This window comes from Zonotrichia leucophrys, chromosome 1A (assembly GCF_028769735.1).
Source record: "Zonotrichia leucophrys gambelii isolate GWCS_2022_RI chromosome 1A, RI_Zleu_2.0, whole genome shotgun sequence".
NCBI lineage: Eukaryota > Metazoa > Chordata > Aves > Passeriformes > Passerellidae > Zonotrichia > Zonotrichia leucophrys.
Window position 1 is genome coordinate 58,430,653 of NC_088170.1, and position 22,232 is coordinate 58,452,884.

Sequence of the window (22,232 nt, forward strand, 5' to 3'; positions counted from 1 at the left end):
AGTGCAGGAACAAGTCCATCACTTGCGAAGACAATCCAGTCCTTACTTTGATTATGAATTACAGGGACTCACCATTAGCTCTGGAAATGGTTTCCTGCCTTCAATTGTTCTGCCCCATCCAACATTGGCTGGATGGTCTCCATCTGTGACCTAGACAGCTACCAAGGACTGTCAAGACATCCATGCTTCTGCTGGTTCAAGTCTTGAGTGGATTTATAACTGAAGGAACAATTTAGAAGTTTTAAGAAAGACTTGCTGTTTTGACTACATTTGATTTTTCAACATAAACACCACTAAGGGCTTTTCAAAGAAAAGTGATGTGTTTGCTTTTGTAATTTCAGCATTTGCTGTCAAAACATCCCTCTTGGTGGCTCTCTCGTTCCTGTGGTATGTGGGCCTGTGTGGCTGGCTTTTGGCTCTGCAGTTCAGAAGAATCTGTAGAACTGAGTGAAAGGATGGGAATCCAGCCACTTTAAAAATGAAAACCAAACCCCAAAGAAATTAGTTTTTTAGTAATTTCTGATTTTTTCCTTTTGTCTAAGGATTCAGGCTGTAACAATTGGGCATCAGGGCTCTGTGTATTTCTGCTAGTTCAAAGTAAATAGCTCTGTTTTGCGGAACCTATACTGTGTTATTTGATTACCAATAAGATGCATTAAAAGGTTGAGGTAGCATTGGGTTTACTGTGAAGAGAGATGGTGCTAAAGGAGCCCAAACTGCCTGTTTCCAATAATTGTTGTCTCCTGCCCTCTGCTTAGTTCAGGCATGTTGCCCTTCTTCCTCCATTCTGCAGAGTGCTTTGGCACTCTGGCTTTTTGGCTTTTTTGGCTTTTGTTACTCTGGCAACAAGTGCTTGCCCAGGACCCAGTTACTGCTCTGACCCTGTCAGATAGTGAGCATGGCATTAGCATTTAAGTTCATGTAAATTAAAGCACAAGGAAGGATTTAGTTTTAACTGCTGTTGATTTTGACATGCTGATGCTGCATGCTGTAGCCACACAGACCCAGAGATCCTCTTGTAGCAGGAACAGATCTTGGAGAAGAAATCCCCAGGAGGAGCACCTAAGAGGAGATAGTTTCACTTTCACAGACATCTGAGAAATCAGAAATGCTCACTATTTACTCTAGAATGAACCCAGATTCCTGGGGCCTTGGCTGTTCAGCAGAAAGGTCATGGAGATCATTTGCCTCTCTGTAACAGCTAAAAGTAACCAGAGAGGTATTCACTGGGCAGTGACAGACTCAGAGTCAGTCCCTGTCATGCCTGGTTTCAGCTGGGAGATCTGCACCCTCTTGCCCATACACAACAGGATGGGAGAAGGGGGCTCCCTGTGGAAAACAGTTCCACCTGGGCTTAGTTTACTTGTCAGAAGTTCAACCTTCGTTTTCCTGCAGCCTGGCTGCTCTCCCAGAGCTGGGGACAGTCTCTCTTGCTTGGAGAAGAGGATATGTGTCCACAGCTCTGTAGCACTGTGGCCTTAGGCTGGTTGCCTGGACTGGTGCCTTCAAATTTTTGACATTTTTTGTCTAATGGTGAGCTTAATCAGTTCTCAGTAGCATCACATTTCAGCTGAGTTTAGACAGCAAGAGAGGGCACTGTGTGGTTGCTATCAGGTGAAGTTGAAGGAACACAAAGTGGGCTGGAGGAGGAGTCCCATAAGGACAGAGAAGGACAGATAAGGTCTCATAAGGAAGGATACTACAAAGGATTGCCCAGAGCCTCCCATCTGGGCTGTGGCTGTATCCCATCTGACCTGCTCTGCAGGGTCTGAGCTGCATGAGCTGGGTTTCCAAGACCCCAGCAGATATGAGCAGAGGGTTTTTATGCTGCTATTGCAACACCAGTTTTTCCAAGAATTTTAGCTGAGCTCACCACTGCTCCACTCAGGCTCCTTGGAAAAAGGTCATTCTGGGCCCACTTTGGGAAAGTGCTTATTTCCTCATCAGAAACTGGTGTCCTCATCCAGCCTCAGTGATGTAAGGCACAGATAGGGTGGGGCCCTCGTGTTTGGCCTCTGGCCAAGGCAGCAATAAGGACACACCTGCAGCACTCTGTCAGCCGGGATTTTATTTTTTTCTACAGCTAAAACAACAAATTTTTTTTTCTCCTAAAAATTTTATAAAATGTTGACTGAGATAACTGTACTCCTACACTCAGCCAAAACAGCTACCTGGTAAAACTTTTCAGAGTAGAGGCTGACCCAGGGTTTGCAATTTGATATCGCAGTAGAAATGTTGCCTGGGATTGTGGGAAAAGAATGAAGGTCCTCAGGCAGTGCTAGGTTTTTAAAAAGCAGCTCATGATCATGTGTTCAGTTTCCAGCTCAAGGCTTTTAGTGCATGTTCCTCACTAAAGGGTCAGCTTAGTTTTCCAGGCACTGTGTTGGGCTGTGTGGTACAAACCAGAGTAGCTCACTCACAGCACACAGAGCAAGAATCTTCAGGTCTTATGAATTAAATTAAAGGAAGTAAATTGAATTAAAGGAAGTAAAATGAGATCACAATGTGTTAAAACTGATGTGTTAAAATCTTGCATGTTGAATGCTAAAATGTTTAGCATGTGAACGCTTTTAATATTGAAATATCTCAATTAGACTATGACATAAAAATATTTTGTTCTGGCAGCGCCCAAACAAAACTTTTAGCCTTATCTAAATGGGTGTTTACATTCTTTTCCTATTAAATGTCACTGAAATCATCCTGTTTGGGGTATCTGGGTTTCAACACAACTGTGTTTACCCATGCATACCATTCTGTTAGAAAATTCTCAGCTCTTTTTAGCTATGACTATTGGCCAATATAGAATCAGTTAACTTACCTGCTGTATAAATTTGCTCTAAGAAATTACTCAACAGCATTATTGTAATAAAAGCTGCACCAATGCATATATGTTCAAAACCTGGATGGAAACATCTTACACATCTCTTCTGGAATGAAGACTGTGGACAGCCTTAAGAGGTTTTGTCCTTTTTCAGTTCCCACACATTTATTAGTATGTATGATGCAAAATTTTACTGTAAAATTGAGGAGATTCAGGTTGCAATGTGCCAGAAAGGGCAGCAGTAAGGAGGAAAAGGAGGAAAGTCAGTTCAAGATCCTCTGACTGGTCCTGAGTTCCTCAGCCAAAATGTGGTGCACACACTGCCCTGTATTTACAGTTTCCTTTATCATGAGATGGAAGAACTGGACAGATACCAGAAAAACTTGTAGACTCCCTGACTGCACAGAGGGACAGAAAATGGAAATGGAAATACAGTCCTGACACTGTATCAATTCACAAGGTGAATGAGGGAAAAAGTCTTCTGAGTAATTGTTCTGTAACTGCACATGCAAGAAGTGACAGAAATAAAAACATTTTTTCCACTTGGGAATGTAATTCTTTTAGAAAGCCTTGTTTCCCTCCTGCCATGATATGGTGACAACCTGTTATAAACAAGAACAGCAGAATGAGTAGTATGTCCTAGTTAGAGGGTCAGGAACAAAGCTCCTTAACTCACAGAGAGGTGTCTTTTTGAATTTATTTACACCATCTCAGTGCAATTACAATTCTCAGTGCAATGACAATTCTCAAGGGCCATTTTGGTTTTTTATTTTAGCATTATTATTACTATTTTCTTATTTCTTGCATTCTAGCAGATGAAGATGATAGCAAAGGTAGCAACCATGGAGCGTATTTATTATAATTGCTGCTCTGATTTTGGTTTAAGATCCTTGAAGCCAAAGCTTTTACATGCTGAAAATCAAGGGCACTTTGCTGAGTGCTTTCCTGGCTTCCAGAGAGTGATCACCAGTGACAGCTAAAGATCTCATCTATTATTTATCAGCTTTATCATATTTTGAGTTTTGTAGGCAGTGGAGTAATAAAACACCTCTGCATGGAAATGATTCAACATCACAGGGATTGATCCAGCAATAACCTGGCTAGCATTTAGGCAGAGAACATGGACACTGGAAGCTTTATGGAAGAGGTGGTTTGCCAAATTCTGGAGTTTCTTTATTGATCACCTTTCATAACATCTTTCCCTTTTTAAAACCTGGAACAGTCATCCATGCTGAAAATCAGAAAAGGCACTTTCATTGCCCATTTCTGCAGAGCATGGTGCTCAAGCATATGCCAGACACTACTGTTATTAACAGAAGTGCTACACCAGCTTGGAAAAATGACTGATGTTAGGTTAAATTTCCATGGAGAAGCCTGTCTGCTCCGCTGCCACTCCAGGACACCCCATTTGCGGAAGCAGACGCCTCCTACCAAGCTGACACCCAGTGCCTGATATCCTGTCCTGCTCCAGGAGGGGCTGCTCCATGGCAGACCCCATAAGAAGGGCACTCAGACTCTGTGAAGTATCATTTAAAATCCTGTTTCTTGGAGTGCCTTGGTTTCAACTGCAATAGAGTTTTACTCCTGGTATATGGTAGAGCATTGTGTTTCAGATTTAGTATGAGAATGATGTTGATAATACTGATGTTTTATGTTGCTCAGTAGTGTCAGCCCTAAGGCATGGACTTTTTAGCATCTCATGGTCTGCCAATGAGCAGGTGCACAAGAGGCTGGGAGGGAGTGTGGCCAGGACAGGGCCTGAACTGGCCAAAGGGATATCCCGTATCATAGAACATCATGTCAAGTTAATAAACTGGTGGGAGTTGGTCAGGAGCTACTGATGGCTTCTTGGGGTGGTGAACAATTATAATGGACATTACTTCTTTTTCTGGGGTTTTATTCCTCTCTTTTCTTCTCTTTGTTCTCTCTCTTTTTATTACTATTATTATTATCATTATGTTTATTTTAATTACTAAAGTGTTCTTATCTCACTAGTTTTGCCGTTTTCTGATTCTCCTGCCATTCCACCAGAGTGAAGGGGGAATGAAGGGGGAAGTGGAGCAAGCAGCTGTGTGGTACCTCTGTTGCCATCTGGGGTTAAATCCCAACATGGAGAAAACACTATAAAAATCTTACATCCCTTTAGACAGCAGGAGCCCTGAGCTGTGCATCCACGTGCAGCACATCGTGCAGACCCTCCACACAGAGAACTGCACCAGTTGGGTGGCTTGAACTGTTACAGGATTTTCTTACAAGATAGCAACTCTGCTCCTCATTTCTACTGTGTCAAACAGTGGGGATGTTCACATCACAACTTCGTGGTGCACTTTTGGACAAAGGCTAGGCCATGCTGGTGATGTAATTGCTGGTGCCAAATGGGAGATGTCCTCAGACTCCTGCATTACACCTGATGGTGAAATTTGCCCTGAGGCTGCAGGCTACCCCAGTGCACACACAGGCTAAGTGCTCCACAGGCCACAAGGTCTTTTGAGTTCAGTGCTTCCCCAGTCAGGATCTCTGCAAGGATGCTTCCCTGCACCCTGATCTCTTACAGAAGCTGTCCTGGCTGGCAGTGCTGCACATGGGGGGCTCCTAGGGGCACCTGCAGCAGCTCCGTGGGCTGCAGTCCTGCTCCATGCCCTGACGTTATGTGCCAGTTATCCTGCAGGCACACCCCAGGCTCCCAGTGGTGGGAATTATGGCTCAGGCATATGGGCTAATCCACTGCCCCTTGTTGTGAGATCACTGTCTTCTCAGCACATCTTTCAGCAAACATTGCTAGGGAGGTTTGAGACACTTGTAAAAGCCCTTTAGCAGGCGAAAACTGAACCTCAATTCAGTGTTGTCAAACTCCTGCATGTTGTCACTCAGCAATTGTTCTTTAAGCAATGTAGAGTTACACTTCATTGACATGAATGACCTGAGTGTCTTTGTGCACCAGCTGATTCATGCTGGCATTTTTATTATTCTGCAGCTATTGTAGGAAAATAGGGTCCAGATCCCCTGTCACACCACCCAGCTCTGTCATTGCTCAGGCCTCTGCCAAAGAAGTGGAAGAGGCTACCAAACCAGAAGAGCAGCCCACCTGCTCCTCAGCACTTGGGATGTGCTGGTGCAATCAGGCACAGGGTGTGCACAGGCTGAGCCCTCCTGCTGATGACAAATATTTCAGCACTGACAACAGACTGTGGTACACATGGCAGGGCTGAGGCAGTGACCTCCCAGAGCACCCAATGGATGCACCTGCAGAGTTTTTCCTGTCCTTTCAGTGCAAGCTGGGTAGAAAGATGGCAATGTGGAAGGAGACATTGAGAAGTTCATGGGGACCCAAACCCATAGTGGGAGTGGAAGGTGGTGTTTGTCTTGGGGCACTGTGTTTATTGGGCTGGCACTTGCCAGATGCCTCACAGATGCCTCAGCTCAGTGCTCTGCAATGTCTGCACTTGCAGAAAGCAGCATTGCCCCTCCTTGATCAGTGCTCTCATGTCTCTTTGACCAGGGCAATTTTACTTTTCTTGTTCTGAAAGAAATACCTTTGAACAAAGTTGTCTTAACCTCTACAGAGGGTTATTACAAGTTACTCAGGCATGCCTGGAGCATGCAGTGGGGCTGCTCAGGCTTCAAAAATCAGATTATAAATCTGGAGGAATGTGTTCTTGAGGCGTGAGTCACCTTAACTGTGACATATTCATTTGGACTGCTTCTGCTTAAAATAGAAACTCTGAGCATCATACAGCAGCAGGAGGTGACAAGGGACGAATGAAAGCCTCCAAGCACTTCATCCCAAAGGAAACACAGCAGAGGATGTGCCCAGCCCCAGCAGCAAGGAGCTGTATCCATGTATCTTGCAGGTGCAGCTGGGGGGGCTCCTGCCCTAGACACACAGCACAGCATGGGAGGAAGTGTTCAGGAGTCACAGAAACCTGTGCTGACATGACCTAAAAGAAAATACTGTTTTGGACTGTCCCTCATAGCTGCCAGGTGAAAGCTTTGGCCATGGTGCTTGCAGCCTGAGTGGGGCTCTGATGTGGGAGCAGGGAGCTTCTCAAGGGCTCCCACTGCTGTGCCCAGAGTTTCTGCCTCCAGCCCTGACATTTGCCCAGAGCACGTCTGGCATGGGCTGAGCTGTCCCTGTGCCCTGCAGCAGAGCTCAGTGCCCCAGCCCTGGTGTGCAGGGAGGTGGTGAGGGGGCACTGGTGGGCAGGCTGTCCCCCAGATGGGATCCCAGAGCCTGACACAGCCAACAGCAGGAGGCACTGCCTTGGGGGTCTGAGGAGGAGCAGCCTCTCCTGGGGTTAGGCAAGCCTGACCTGACAGTGCCTCCAGGAAGGGCTTGTGGCAGTGGTGAAGGATTATGTGTGATTCAATGGCACTTCCCTGAGGAGCCATGGCTGCATGCTGCCCTGTCCCACAGCCAGCCACTGCCCTCAGCAAACAGTGAAACTAAACAACCTGGAGCCCTGTCCTTGTCTTTGTACCACAGCTGAATCAGGGCCTGAGATGAAGGGAAGAGCAAAGCACCAGTTTGGCAACTCTTTTTAGTCAATGAGTAAGCAAGGTCTGACAACAACCTGTTGACCATCCCATCATTGCTAGTAGTGTCTCCTGATTTACAAGTCTCCTGCTTGACTTCAGCAGAGGATTGGGCACTTGTGTAATGCACCTCTGTTGTTATACAACTAACTCCAGCCACACATTTTCTGGTTTCACTTGTGATTCATATCATGCAGGAACTGAAAGGTTCTTAGTGGCTCCTCCCAAACAAAAATCGAAGATTCGAAATACTCAGACCCTTAAGCAGCAACAGGCACATCAAGCAAATTGACAGCAGTTAATACTTACAGGACAAAAGCTCACAGAAAATTAGTAAAGTCTGTGAGATGATCTTAACAGCAATTCCAAAACCAGAAGTAAAACCTTCCAGGTTAAAGGGACAGCAAAAGACTTCTCAGTATCTGACAATGAAGTTTGCTACTTTCCCTTATACATCCTCTTGCACAATGCTGCATGTTCAGCTTACATTGAAAGCTTCTGACCCTAAAATCAGGCTTTATATCACATGCCTCAATGAAAGGACTTGTAATAGACTAATCCCAAAGGTATCTAGTTCATGGAACGCTTTCCTGGAATTTGTGCAACAACCAAATATTGCAGCCTGGTACTTCCTAAGCTGCCTTATGGTCTGTAGGACATGGGTCCATGGGCAATTTTTTTTTCAGATACAATTCCCACTTGCAAACTGATAACTTTGTGCTGTCCCAAATTTTTGTGGCATGCAATGTAGGACTCTGAGAAATATACCACATAAGAAAAAGTTGCAGAAACAAGAACACAGAGAGAAGAACAGACAAACCCTATGGCCTGCCCTTAAGCTGTAATATGTGTTTTTGACCTGCAGTCCAGGCAAGGTCTCTCCTGAAGTTGCTCACATGCTGCACCCTGGTGTCAAAGCCCACGAGCTATCACTGGACATTCATGTTGCACCTCCTGCTCGGCAGCCCCAGCATAAATCCAGCTGGTCCCATTTTTTGGGACAAGGACACCACTTGCTTTAGCTCATTTCTGGAAACCATCCTCACATACAGGGCATGCCCCTGGCCAGGCATCTAACCTGGTACTTGCCCCAGAGTTACAGCCCAGCCCAAGAGTCCACAAAATCAGGGGGGTGGTATGGGGGAATGATGTTCAGTACATCACATTTGTCATCCCAGATGATGTTCTAACTGCAGGCTTGTTTGTGGAGCCGCAGTTAAGCTGGGACTGGATGCAGATTAGGCTGAGTCTCCTTGCACTCTGACAAGGGAGAAGTGCCCAGAACAAGAGGCAGGGAGAGGGCAACTGAGGAGGACACACCAGAGGAGAGGTGCAGAGGTGTCCAGTCAGCCAGAATGATGCTGGTCTACAGGGGACATGGGAATTCTACCTGTGGCCACTGAGCTCAGGTGTAATCCCTGGACAGAGGAAGGCTCAATGCAGGGTGGTTGTTGTGGGGCTGGGGCTACCTGGTGCAGTCCTCATTCTTGGGGTCTTGTGATCCCTCAGCCTTGCATCCCAGAAGGTCTGTGAAACCAGAAATCCTGCTAACAAGCCTCCCATAACCACCCCATAACTACACAAGTTAATCCTTCACTCCCCTCCTCCCTGCATCTGCAGGGGCTGAGCTCTTTCTCTCACAATATGACAAATCCTTCTGCAGAATTAATTTGATTGATATTTAAATCAGCAGCTTTCAACCTGCAGCCCATTAAATCCCACTGGTACAAGGTAAGTAGCCAAAAAATGTGAAGCCTATTATCAGAAGGCTTAAATTTGTCACACAGGGATCCCACATCTGTTGGGGAAAATGTCTGGGTCCATAAATATAAAATAGTCCACAGCCTCCCAGATGTGTGTGTGCCTGTGAAACATCCAATATTTTGGTGGAACAGCCTTCCTATGGAGTTAGAGTTTAGCCATGAGATAAAAATAGCCATGGCTAATATTGGGAAAAATCATCTATGTTTTACAAATTTATAAAAAGCCATAATGCAAACCCAATTGTGTCATGGCTGTGTCATTTAATATCACATTTAAAATTTGGCCAACCCAACTGGCTAGGCCACTTCTTTTATAATTTTGAAGAAAAGAAATGCAAAGTTGTGTGGATTCTGTGTGAGGCTCTCTTTGGTTTCTTGCAGGTTTCTAGCTCTTTCTCCATCACTTAACTGCTTGAATAATACATTACAATTATAATTCAAGGAGAAAAGCCTTTTGTGGCTGTCAGCAGTGGTAGAAAATGTTTTACCAGTAAAGTCAGGCAGGTATTTTTCTTGGTGATTGAGGAAGAGCAGGAGGTGAAGCCATGTGAAGCTGTTTCTATGTTCCAACTTTCATTAACAAGCTGAGGCAGGGACTGTATTTGCTCCCTGAGGGATTGATGTTCGATACTGAACCACAATTTCATGCTGCACAAGGAAAGCTCAGCTTACACTCTCTGAAGGTTGAGGGTGAGTTCAGCAGATGCTGCTGTTTCACCCATTACATAGGGCCATTCAGCATATTAAAAAAAGTTTTTTGGCTGCGAGCTTATCTTGCCACATGCATAGATATTGAGGATAACACAGAATCAGACAACATTAATTACATGAAATTACTCTTAGCTCTTTGCAGTGATGATGGCAGATGTCCATGTCGAAGTAGGCAGATGCTATTTGCCTTGGTTTGGAGATGTGGAAACTGAAGCACAGGGGTGAGCTGCTCAAGATTGCAGGACTGCAAGTACGACCCAGTCCTGCTATTTTTATTTTTCTTTTCCTAGAATGTCCTTGTGTGACATGTTACCTGACTTTGTATTATGCCTCCATAGCTTGCCTCTGCACTGCTGACCTTCTGACGTGTCACGTGTTGCTGTGGGTCAGCGACTGGGGCATCCCTGGGGGCTGAAATGGTTGATCTCCCCTTCACCTTGGGCATGAGTTAGCCACACTCCTGATCCCTTGCTCCTTGCAACACTTTAAACACCTTGCCCACACTGAGCTTCCTACAAAAGCATCTTCATCCCTGGAAGTTATTTAAGAAAATGTTCTGTAGCTTTTCTTCAGAAGTACTATAAGGGCAACTGGGCAGGAGTTTGGATCAGCTGATTTCCTGCCATCTGCTCTAGTCCAACCTGATTTTATCTGAATGAATAAGAAAATGCTGACACCCTATTTTCTGGCAGTGATTGTGCTGAGGAGCCTCAGCTGTTTGTCACCTGTCATCTCATGCGTTGTGGTGGCTCCAGTCCTCTTCCAGAGCCATCACTGCTGGAACCACCTGGAGGCAACCAGTGACTTGGGATACCAGGGTTGCTGTCTAACCAAGGGCTGATGGTTTGGCTCTTGTAGCTGCCGGGCATGTCAGCAGCAGGAGCCTCTCAGATTAACTCACAGCTGTCCAGAGTACACTTGGTTTTCATGGCACTGGCCTTCCCAGCAGCTTAGCCAAGGTGGAAACACCGAGGAGTGAGGATAGGCAGCTGCTCAGTGCCCAGGTGAGGAGCACCTGACTCCGTCTGTGCCTCACTGCAGTTCTGGTGGGAGTTAGGTCAGAAAAGGCTTTTTGTGTCCTGCAGCTGAGGTGCTTGTCTGGACAAAGGAGGACTCTGCACAGAGGACAGCTATGAAGAATTGAACCTAGATTTCACACTAGCACCTTTTGCACCAGACCACCCCCTGCCTCCCTGCCCCCATTAAGGATGAATGATAATGTTCACATGAGACAAACAAGTTGTTGTCCTTGGCAAGTACTGATATTCTTGACTGAATGGTTTCTCTGGTGTCATAATTTAATTGAAATCTAAATATGAATCCAATTATACTCAGCATCTTAGAAATGTGATTTTACTACTACTGTGAGTTTTGAGTTGTCACTGCTTTGAAATCTTTCAAGTTAGAATTCTTAGACATTACACACATTTATGCCTGTCACATTGCATTCTCCTGCTTCCTTTTGAAAAGAAGGAATCATTAAATGTGTTTGGGGTTTTTTTCTCACAGGAAAATAAATTTTCTCTTTCTACAATTACATTGAAATAGAGAATGAAAATTGAGCCTTCATGCTTTTTTCCAGTAAATTGAACTATTGTACACTGGTTTTCTCTCCTACATTGTGCTGGCTTATATTTAATGCATGCCATTGTCATTTCTTTTTCCAGGAAATTCAGATGGTGCTTTGAATGTAACACATCATATTTCCATAGATCTTGCTTTTCTTTCTCTTAGTTCTTCTGTTCTTTGGAAGTGTCCTTTCCTGTGCTTGAAAATATTTCTCGTTACTCCACAGACCCCAGCATAAAAATGTGTTCCTTTCCAATATGGAAAACAAAAGCAAGAAAACTTGTGGACTGAAATCAAGGCAATTTAATAAGTGAAGGAATAAGATAAAAACCCCCACAGGTAATGCAAAGTAAATCACTCACCATCTCCCACAAATAGGCCAATGTCAAGCCACTCACGGAGCAACAGCACCTTTAGAAACCTGAAATATCCCCTTCTTCCTCCCCCAGTTTTGTTGTTGGCATGATGTTACACAGCCTGGAATATCCTTTTGACCAGTTCAGACCAGCTGTCCCAGCAGTGTGCCCTCCCAGCTCCATGCCCACTGCCATCCTACTCACTGGGGGAAAGCAGAGTGCAGAAATGAGAAAGCCTTGATGCTGTGCAAGCATTTTCAGCAATAGCTGAAACACTGGCTTAGCTGCAGATCAAAACACAGCACCATACAGGTTGCTCTGGGGAAAGCTGACTCTGTTCTGGCCAGACCCAGTCCAAATGCCTGCCCAGGGGGAGAAGATGGTTGAGACTTTCTCCCCATTCTTACTGCTTTATCCCAAGGCTTGGTGGGCTACCATGGACGGGCAGCCTGGGCAATACAGAAAAGAAACTGGGACTCTTCTGCATGGAGGAGCACAATGACTACCAGACCAGTGCCTGCTGCTTGTGTCCTTGTTTCTCTGACATCCCTGGGATGTCTGATACCCATTTTTATGCTAGCAGACAGCTTCAGCACAAGGGTACATCCACAAGCTGCCAGCACATGGCTCCTGGAAGATATGCTTTCAAATCCTCTTTTGGGACATGAGGGAATTCAATTTACCATGTTTGCCTTGGGTAAAAGAGGTTGGTGTTCAGCATTTCTGCATTTAATGAGACACAATGCCTTTGGTACATTCTAGATGTGTTGTGTGAATACTGGATACTGCCAGCCTGGGCTGGAGCCATGTCTGCATCTTTTCTGTGACATGGCCACTGAGAAGCTCCTTCTGACAGCCTGGGCCAGCCCCAGCCTTGCCTGGGGGTGCAGCTGGACGCCTCAAAAAATTTAAACCCCAATATTTGTGTGCCTGGTATTGAGCAGAGGTACTCCTCCAGCTGACTTGGTCTGTGATGCCATATCTCTACTCTCCCATCCGTGCTTACACGCACTTCCTCAGAAAATGTCTGGAAAAATAGTGATCCATTTCTTTCTGTTCTCTCTTTAAATATCCACCATGATCTCTAGGCTTTAAGCAGCCAGTGCCCTAAAAACATAACAGGTTCATTTGTGTGCTCTGTTAAAAACCCTAAGCAAGACATAGGAAAGATTTCAACTTGCAATGTACATTCTTTTGTGGATCTCTTAATGCTTCACAATGAAGCTGTGCATCTTACATCCACAAGGATAACAAAGGCAATTCAGAAGCATGTAAACTATTGCCAATAGTAATATGATCTGCCTGTTGTGGAATCAAGATTCAAATAAAAATCCTAGTGTCAGGCAATAGCTCTGTTTATAATACTACCTATAAGAGCTATAGAGGGGTGAGGAGGGGGCCTGAAGCTGTAGGAATTTCATAGACTGTCAAATTGCAAAGTGGAGCAAAATCCATCCACATAAATATTTATATTAGAGAGACAAAGCTGCAGCAAATTCTCAGCTGATGGGAAGTGTCTTCAGCTGATGTGAATTTTTATGGCTTGTGCTTTCCAGCGGGGCTGTGACAATTCACATCAGCAAAGGAGCTGCTCCTCTATAATTAGCCAAATCCTTGCAACAGGGACTACAGTCACTTTCCCCTCAACCCTGCTCTCCACATACAGTTGCTGTTTAACCAGTCACAAAAATGCTGTTATCAGAGATCTCAACAGCACACCAGAGTATCTGCAACTTGGGCTCCCTGTGAGACAACAGCAGCATTAATTCAGGATCTTTAGTTATATTAGATGATCAAAGATCAGCAGATCAAAGGAGGCAGTGTCTTCCACAAAACTCTGGATGCAGGAGTTGGGCTGGGTTATGGCAGGGGAGGCAGCACAGGGGGGAGGCAGCTGAGCTCTCCCATGGGAAGAGGGGAGAGCACAAGGGGCTGCTTCTGCTTGTGGCCCAGGTCACTCCCCTGCATGGCAGGGTTGGTGGAATTGTGTTTTACCCTGAGCATTATATCCAGCAAAGCCACCTGTTGGTACAGACAAAACAGCAGAAGGGTTATTGGGGGGAAGAGGTATTGGCCAAATGCCCTCCATCACATTTTCCTGGGGCAGCAGAGTAAAGGACAAGCTTCCCCAGCCTGGCTGCAATGTGTAGGAGCATGGGTTGATCTGTGTGGCACTGAGCAGGCAGTGGTGGAAGGGTCCCTGGTGGGCTGACAGCCTTGTCTCATCCACTGCAACCTGTTGGAAAAATTGGCCAAAAGGGGCTTTCCTGGGGCTGCACAGCCCCATCAAATGCCCAGGCAACATCAGAGCTTATCTGGAGAAAGATGCCTACAGTATTAGAGAAAGGCATGGACAAGGCAAGTATCTAGAAACTGGACACCAAAAAGACCACAACATTTCATTATGTAAAGTGAACATAAAACCCATTTTGGATGCACATGCAACTTTCATTGTTCTCACCAGAGGCCAAGGAGTGGCCTTCATTAGTAATGACCCTGTATCTCAGCTCCAACATCACAAACCTTTCACAGACTTCCCTGCTCCAGGGATGCCCATGCCAAGACCATGCCTGGCACTGTGGACAGCCTCTACATGACATCCCTTAGCTTGACTAAAGGCATGAGCCTCAGCAGGCTCATGCCATCACCAGTGGCCTGATTAGACCTTTCAGGCAAGGACCATGGCATCCTGTCCCAGCATTTCCATGATCATCTGTGCTGTGCTGTGCTGAGCAGGTGAAGGGTTTAGCTGGTCACCTCATCCTCCTTGCCAGGCCCCAGGGGAGGCAATTTCTTCAGGAAATTAGTTCTATTTCAAAGAGACATTACCCCAGAAAAATCACAAGTGAATTACTTTTCCTAAGACTCTTGCAGCACCACTGCCTGCTTGGGCTCCCACACCCTGCTCATTGGAGCAGCCCAGGCTGATGATTTTTTGGCAGCTTATACAGAATTTGACTGCTTTTGCTCTGGACTTGACTATATTTCTATTTCAGGCCTGGTGGAGTTGCAGAGTCAGAGAAGACCCAAGGACACCCAGTCCTAAGATAATAGTATTAGTGTTGTGCAACCTAGGTTTATTAAATAGATTACATTTTAATTTTACAAGTAACTTTAGATTAGTTTGAGAAGTTTTGTTGATAAACATGATGTTAGAGAAATACACTTAGATTTGTATAAGGAAGCTTGCTTAATCTTAACTTGTATTCAGACTGAGATAAAAGATAAGACAAAATTAACACTTGATCGTTGTCTTTTCAGGAGATATCCTGAAGAAAACAGTTGTTCTTGACAATGTTGAGGGCATTGGTTAAAAATACTGGCTCAAGCAAATAATAGGTATTCCAGTTTGGTAAAATACAATACAACATATCAAGGAATGAAAAACCACAAGTCATGTTTGCCTAATAAGACCTGTAATTCTGGAAGAGATTAGGATTTACTGATAGATAATCAGTACCCAATGACCTCATCATTGTAATATGATGTTGAGGTCAATGCTGCTCTTGAATGCAGTCCCCTGCTTGTCACTGAGCAGGACCTCTGCAAGGTTTTCTGCCTCTGCATTTGGCGTGGGTGCAGCTGGAATGTGCTGTCCAGTCCTGAACTTCACATTCCAAGAGAGATATAAAAAAAATCCGAGAAATTTCTGCATAGACCAATATTGCCTGAAGGCCTGAACAACCTCTTACAGGATATCTTCTTCTCTAAATGATCTACAAGACCCTCTATAAGGATTTTGATGTTACAGGTAAAAATACAACTTTCTGCATTTAGAGTTGATAGATAGGTTTAAGAAAGAAATAATATTTTCACCTATGAAGCTGATGTTTTTCATACATTTGCCATCCCTGGAGAAGTTTCCAGTCAATGTTTCTCTGAAGGATATCCTCAAATTCAACTATAGATACTGAAACTGAATCAAGGACTAATCTGAGGGAATTAGGTAAAAACTCAAGCCGATTACCTTCATTGTTCTTCCTGGCCTGATGGTTAGAGGCAATAATCCAGCTCAGACCTATGCAAATCTGAAATTGCAAGTTTGAATTCTGTATGTTTTCATGCTGTACAGTGTTCAATGTTGGTGCATGTTATGTAGGAGCTCAGTTTGTGCCAGTGACTGTAGGGCAGCCAATGGACTCCTCATTGAGGAGGAGATCCAGTGCTTGTGGTACTGCTGTGTCACAGCCGCTGGCTCTGGGGCTCTCAGTGTGTACCTGAGCAACAGAACAGACTTTTATGGTGCATTTAAAACATATCATCTATAAATTATGGAATCCTATTCTTTATTTGTCTTTGTGAACACTATTGCAACCTCCAAGCCTGTGTAGTGGAATTGCAGAGGGAATAGTGACTGGTAAATATGCAGGAAGCCACCTGTGCTGTGGAGCTGGGATGAAGGGCTGGTTGGAACCTCACTGCTGAGGGCCATAAACTGGCATAGGGTCATCTCCCCTCAGTGTGAGGAACTCTGCCAGCTGTGATTTTTTGGTGGGAATCTCACCAGAGACCAGATCCAGCAGGCAGTGACAGCGCCCAGGGCTGGCTGGCGAATGTGGCTCTGTGTGTGCTGAGCTCCTGCTCCAGCACACAGCAGCAGCCATCAGCGCAGCACCCACTGCCAGTAGCCAAGGAACACCCACTCCTTTGCTTCACCCCCTGGCAGAGTGGGTTGCATCATGTTCCCATCTCATTTCGCTGGAAACAATGTGATGCTCTAATCTTTGGAGCATCTCACGCGTCAGGAGCTGCTGTAAGACAAAGCTGTGTCATTATCACCTGCTTCAGCCCAAGGTTGCCAAATCACTGTCTGTTGGTACTTGCAGCCTTGTACATAATAATTTACTTGACAAATTGTAAACAAGCATTTCTTGAGAAGATTGTGTGCAGTTCTGCGCAGCACAAACAAGGTCTGGCCGCATTACTGTGTCCTTCCTGTGAGACCATGGAAACTCCAGTATGACTGGAAAATGAAATCATTCTGTGCTTATGTGTGTGTGTGTATGTGTGTGTGTGTGTACAGACACTCGTGCTCACAGGGAGAGCTGTAGATAAAAGGCATATAGACTGTAGACTACATATACTATATATTGCATGTAAACAATGTAGTTATGAAGAAATGCAGTGTATTTATACAAACATATGTATGCATACTCACATATTTGTATGTGTGAGTATGAGGAGAGAGTCTACAAGAATGAGGGTACAGCCTCTGCACACATGGCCATCACATTTCACCTTCAGCCTGGTGTGAATCCAGAGCTGCTAAAGGACACCCAGCTGATTGCTCAGGCATGAAAGCTTCTCATTCTGCCCAGTGCAAAGCTGTCAGCAGTCCTGAGAGCTGCTTGATCCTGTCCTTTCTGTGGACAGCACCTTAACCTGGATGGACCCATTTCTGGTGCGACAAGATCCCAAGGTTTCCTGGGACTAAAAACTAAGGTCCAGACACAGGACCTTTCTCCTCTGCAAGGACTATCTCTGCTAGCACTTCAAGCTCACTTTTTCTTTTTAATTATTCCTTTGAGAAGACCAAGGCTTTGAAGAATTTTAGACTGAAGAGCAAAAAACTAAAAATCTGCCAGTCTGTGTAACTGTGTTTAACTCTATTTTGACTTGGAATGCTAATTTAAAAGCAAGCAGCCAAGAGCACAAGGAATTTCTGATTATTCTGTGCTGTTACAGACAAGAAGGTTCAGGAATGAGAACAAACCAGATGTCATCAGTATTGCTTGAAACTCTTCTTTCAAAGGGCACAGACATTAAGAGTCTGGTTCACTGAGAAATACAAGCTGCTTCTACAGGCTTCTTGCTTCTTTACTATTTCATTATGGCTCTGTGTTCAAATACAGCAGTATTTCCTTTCCCAGCTCAGACTATTAAATCTTCATAAATATATATGTTACTCCCACTCCTTGTTTTGGATTTCTTTAGCAGGGTGCAAGAATCACTTCTGCAATGCAATTCTATGAAATCCAGGAGTTATTCTTCATAGGCTTTTATACTATGTTTGAAAAAATCCCAACATCCATTACATGTGAACTTCATCAGAACCGTGTCTTGATTTATTGACTACATGATGGCAATCAAGTTGGTAAAGTTTTACCTCACAAAATAAAAAATCTCTACTCTTTCATCAGGACCCACCCTAGAAGCAGAGTTAAAAATCATGGGTTTGGGGGCCATCTGATGCTTTGTTTTCTTATAGCCACACTACAAATTATGTCCTCCAATCCCTTTTTGACTTGTTTAAAGACAGGAAAACAAGGCATACACAGCTGCATGTTTTAAAAAGGCACCTGAGATGGTTTTGTAAGTCCTCCTTGACTTGTTTTAAGAGGTTTGTGTAGTACAAGCTATTTTTAACTGTCTCTTGCTGTGTGAGGATGAACACTGCAAGCACAGAGTCTTCTCTGCTAGACCTGTGCCTGCTGCGTAGGTGCACCTGCTGGAGATGTCCTTTTGTCAGGCAGGCATGAGGGAGGCACAGGTATTTTTAGTATTTCTGCATATGTATTTTGCTCTTCTAATCCATGAAGGACAGCATTTTAGGACAAGGACTGTTTCATCTAAGGAGTCACCACAGTTGCCTGTAGGAGAGTTTGTTGTTTCCAGCCAGCACATGGCTTGCCATCAGTTCTCAGCAGCTCAGACTTCAGCTCTCAGTGAGCCCTTTGCCCCAGTATTTCACCAGAAATGATGCTTGCACACACATCCTCCCACTGTCATTTCACAAGACTCAGTTCTAGCGCCAGGGACTCAGCCTTCCTGTTAAAGGTATCACCAAAGTGATATTTCTGTTCTGCTTCTCCTATGTTTCTTCCAGCTTGGGGCAGGAATCACCCCACAACTGCAGCAGGTGTTCAACACAATCCCTCTTTTTTTAGCCCTTCCCAGGATGCAGACCAGGTTTGCTTGTTTGCACTTTGGTGCTGTTCTCAAGGCTCTGTTCCCAGGCCAGCTCAGGCTGTGGAGAAGGGCACATCCCTCACAGCCATGCCATCATCCTGCCCTCTGCAGCCAGGTTGGTGCTGGGCTGGCAGTGCACACAAGGTCCACAGGAGGGTTCCTCTCTGGCCCAACGCCCAGGAACTGCCTTAAACCAGCTATCCCTTCATCCACATGTCTCCCACATCCCTCCAGCTACTACCCTTTCAGTCTCTGTCTCCTCCAGATATTCTGTCTCAGCCCACGAGATGCCTCCAGGTGATGCTAAATCTCCCTGGGTTTTTTGAGTTTGTTTTCCTTTGTTAGTTTGGTTTTTTGTTTGTTGGAGGGTTGTGTGTGTGTGTGTGTTTTGTTTGTTTTGTTTTGTTTTTGTTTTTCTACTTCTCAGCCTATGTTATTGTGGGTTGAAAATTATCTTTATGATTTTTTACTTCACCTTCTGCCCTGCCTGGTTGGATTTCTTTCCATTTGCTCTTTTGGTGGTTCTAATCTGGGGCTTATACATTCCCTCTCCTCTCCTCTCCTCTCCTCTCCTCTCCTCTCCTCTCCTCTCCTCTCCTCTCCTCTCCTCTCCTCTCCCTCCTCTCTCCTCTCCTCTCCTCTCCTCTCCTCTCCTCTCCTCTCCTCTCCTCTCCTCTCCTCTCCTCTCCTCTCCTCTCCTCTCCTCTCCCTCCTCCCTCCTCCTCCTCCTCCCTCTCCTCTCCCTCCTCCCTTCCCTCCTCCCTCCTCTCCTCTCCTCTCCTCTCCTCTCCTCTCCTCTCCTCTCCTCTCCTCTCCTCTCCTCTCCTCCTCTCCCTATCTTCAAAAATACTTCATTTGATTTAAGCCATTCTTGAACAAGACAATGATTTTTTCTGCAAACAAGATTCTGACTGAGACTTCTGCACAGCTTATATCAGAATATGATTTTTAAAACTACTGCCTTTCCTTGGCACCAGGTGATGTTTCGTGGGACTGAGCTTTCGAATGCAGAGCTTGGAAGGATGAAATATAGCACTAACCTTTAAGGCTTCTCCAGAAACTCAAAACATGGCACTGATCAAATGTCAAGAGCACTGCTCTGAGGTGTTTTATCTCAGTTATATTAATTGAAAACCCAAGCACTTTGCTACATGTGCTACAATCGATGATGGATCACTGGATTAAATCATTATGTAATGATTGTTACTTATGCATTATTCTCCAGTTTTGCCATATGCATACTTTTGAATGACATTTATTTGAAAATATAATGAGGGATATGTGCATGTCTGTAGTATATGGCTTTGGACTCAGCCATTTCAGTGCATGAACAGAAAAATTGCAAAATTTGATTTAAAAGCACTCTGAAATATTTCTCTTCTGAGAATTAGAAATCAGGGGCCGCACTCAGGCCCCTGCTTCAAGAAGCCCTCAAGACCAGGGTGAGAAGCCAGACTCCTTTGGTACTGAGCTATACTGAGCTTTGTAAGGTCAGGAAAGAGATTGTATGACACACTTCTACTCCAGGAAAAATGACCTTGATCAGAAGGTGTCTGATTTCCTGAAAGTTTATATCAAGTATAAATACATAATCAAGTTACCAGCCCCTGTATGGCCCTAGACCAGCAGACCATGAGTGTATATGGTGATCTTAAGCCTGTGCAATTCTTTTGGCTTGAAGAGGCTACTTAGGTGCATGAAGTAAAACAATCCTGTGTTTGTAGTCTTCATGGGAGTTTGGCAGGGCCTTTGTTCCAAAACTGGCTTAGTGCAAGTGAGTCCTTGAGCCCTCATGGAAATTGGATCTGGAACTGCTTCTGCATGTACACATCTTCATCCAACTTTTGCTACTGCTGTAGGTAAAAGCTCTGTTCATGCTGGGGGACAGATTCCACCTGGGGCAGAGGCAGGGATTGAAGAAAGTGTTCATAACCATCTTCAAAGTAACATCAGTTGAAAATGAAGCATTTTCTGAGTGAGTTTGCTGTTGAAAACTGTGCAAAACTGTATTTTGTACAACTACAGCATCCAGTGGTCAACCCAGACTGCCATGAACCGTGTAATTGCCACCCTACTCTTTTGGTCTCACAATTAGATTTTGCAGGCTCAAACAGCCACATCCAGCAGCTCAAACTACAAGTAGCACTGACTGTACCCTTTCTGCAGCATTGAAGGTCTGGGTGATATCCTTAGGACCAAGTGAGTTGGGTTTATACTAATCATAAAAGATTTCCCAAGAGAGCTTGCAAAATCAACTGAATTTCAGTGCATATGCTTTTATAGGCATCCTGATAGTCCTTTAAAGCTCATCTGTTCAATACTAGCAATTGTGTGTAAATAACTTGATGGTAAAATTGCTACAGCACAGCTTTCAAGGATGGTATCTGAGGAAGGTATTATGGTTGCAATAGGTATCCAGCTGACAGGTCAGCAGAAGAAAGGAAATTTGGAAAAAGTTCCCTACTGCCTTGGCATCAACAAAAAATTCATGTATTCAACCTGTAACAACACCAGCACAAAGACAAAGAAAGTAAATATCCTTATTACATAGAAGAAACACAGCAGGCAGCAGTGTGTGTGTCTCTAAATTCACATGTGTGCATGTGAATACATAGCAAGGACACAAAAGTGTATAATCCATGTGTAAATGTAACAGACTTGGAAACACTGGAATCCAGCAAGCGCTCTAGTAGAGCCTTACCATGTGCCATTCCTGCATGTGGTAATCTTTATGTATCACCTAAATTGTCTACCCAACTGCTGCTAGAATAAGTTATCCAGCCTGTTTGCTCAGTTCCTCGGACTAGGAATGAAATCCTGCTCTATTCCTTTAGAGCAAGAGGTGCCTATGACTCTGCTGTTCCTGATGCACAGCTGGATTTGACAGTAGCAAAAAGCAGTGCTCCTAAAATATTCATGGAAACATTTTGCTTAAAACATTTGAGGTCAGTCAGACTTCTAAAAATAAAAGCAAAACAAAATCCCAAATGGAAGTGTGGTTTTCTGTTGTCCTTTATGACTATGTTTTTTCTTCCCCTTCTAACTAGGGAAGAAATACTAGGAGATATCCGTAAATCCCAAGATTAAAACTCTCCTATAGCCCCCAAGATTCTGCTTTCATTTGTATGAATTGATCTGATCACAGTGTGTTGTTTGAAAAACCATTCTTGAGATTCATCATGATCAGTTATGGCTGCTTTTTATATTGGTCAAATCCTGCTCAGAATGCCATGTACAAACCCCTTTCAAATTAATTTTACAGTAGGTTTGGGGAAAGTTTGCCTGAGACAATCTTGCCCACAACTTTCTCTTTGCCCCGTGAGCAGGGCACTTTCCTGATGCAGGTTAAACCAGCTGGTGGAGATGAGTTTGTAACACACCAACTGCTGCCTCTGCTCTGGGACAGGAGATCCACAGTACCAGAGCAGTGACTCTGAATCACTCCAGAACAGGCACTCAGGAATACCTCAGAGCACTCTCTGATTTTGGACTGAAGCAAGGAGAATAGCTTAATACATTGATAGATTAAAAAAAAAAAAATCTTTATCCTTTTAGCCAAGCTCTCTTTCA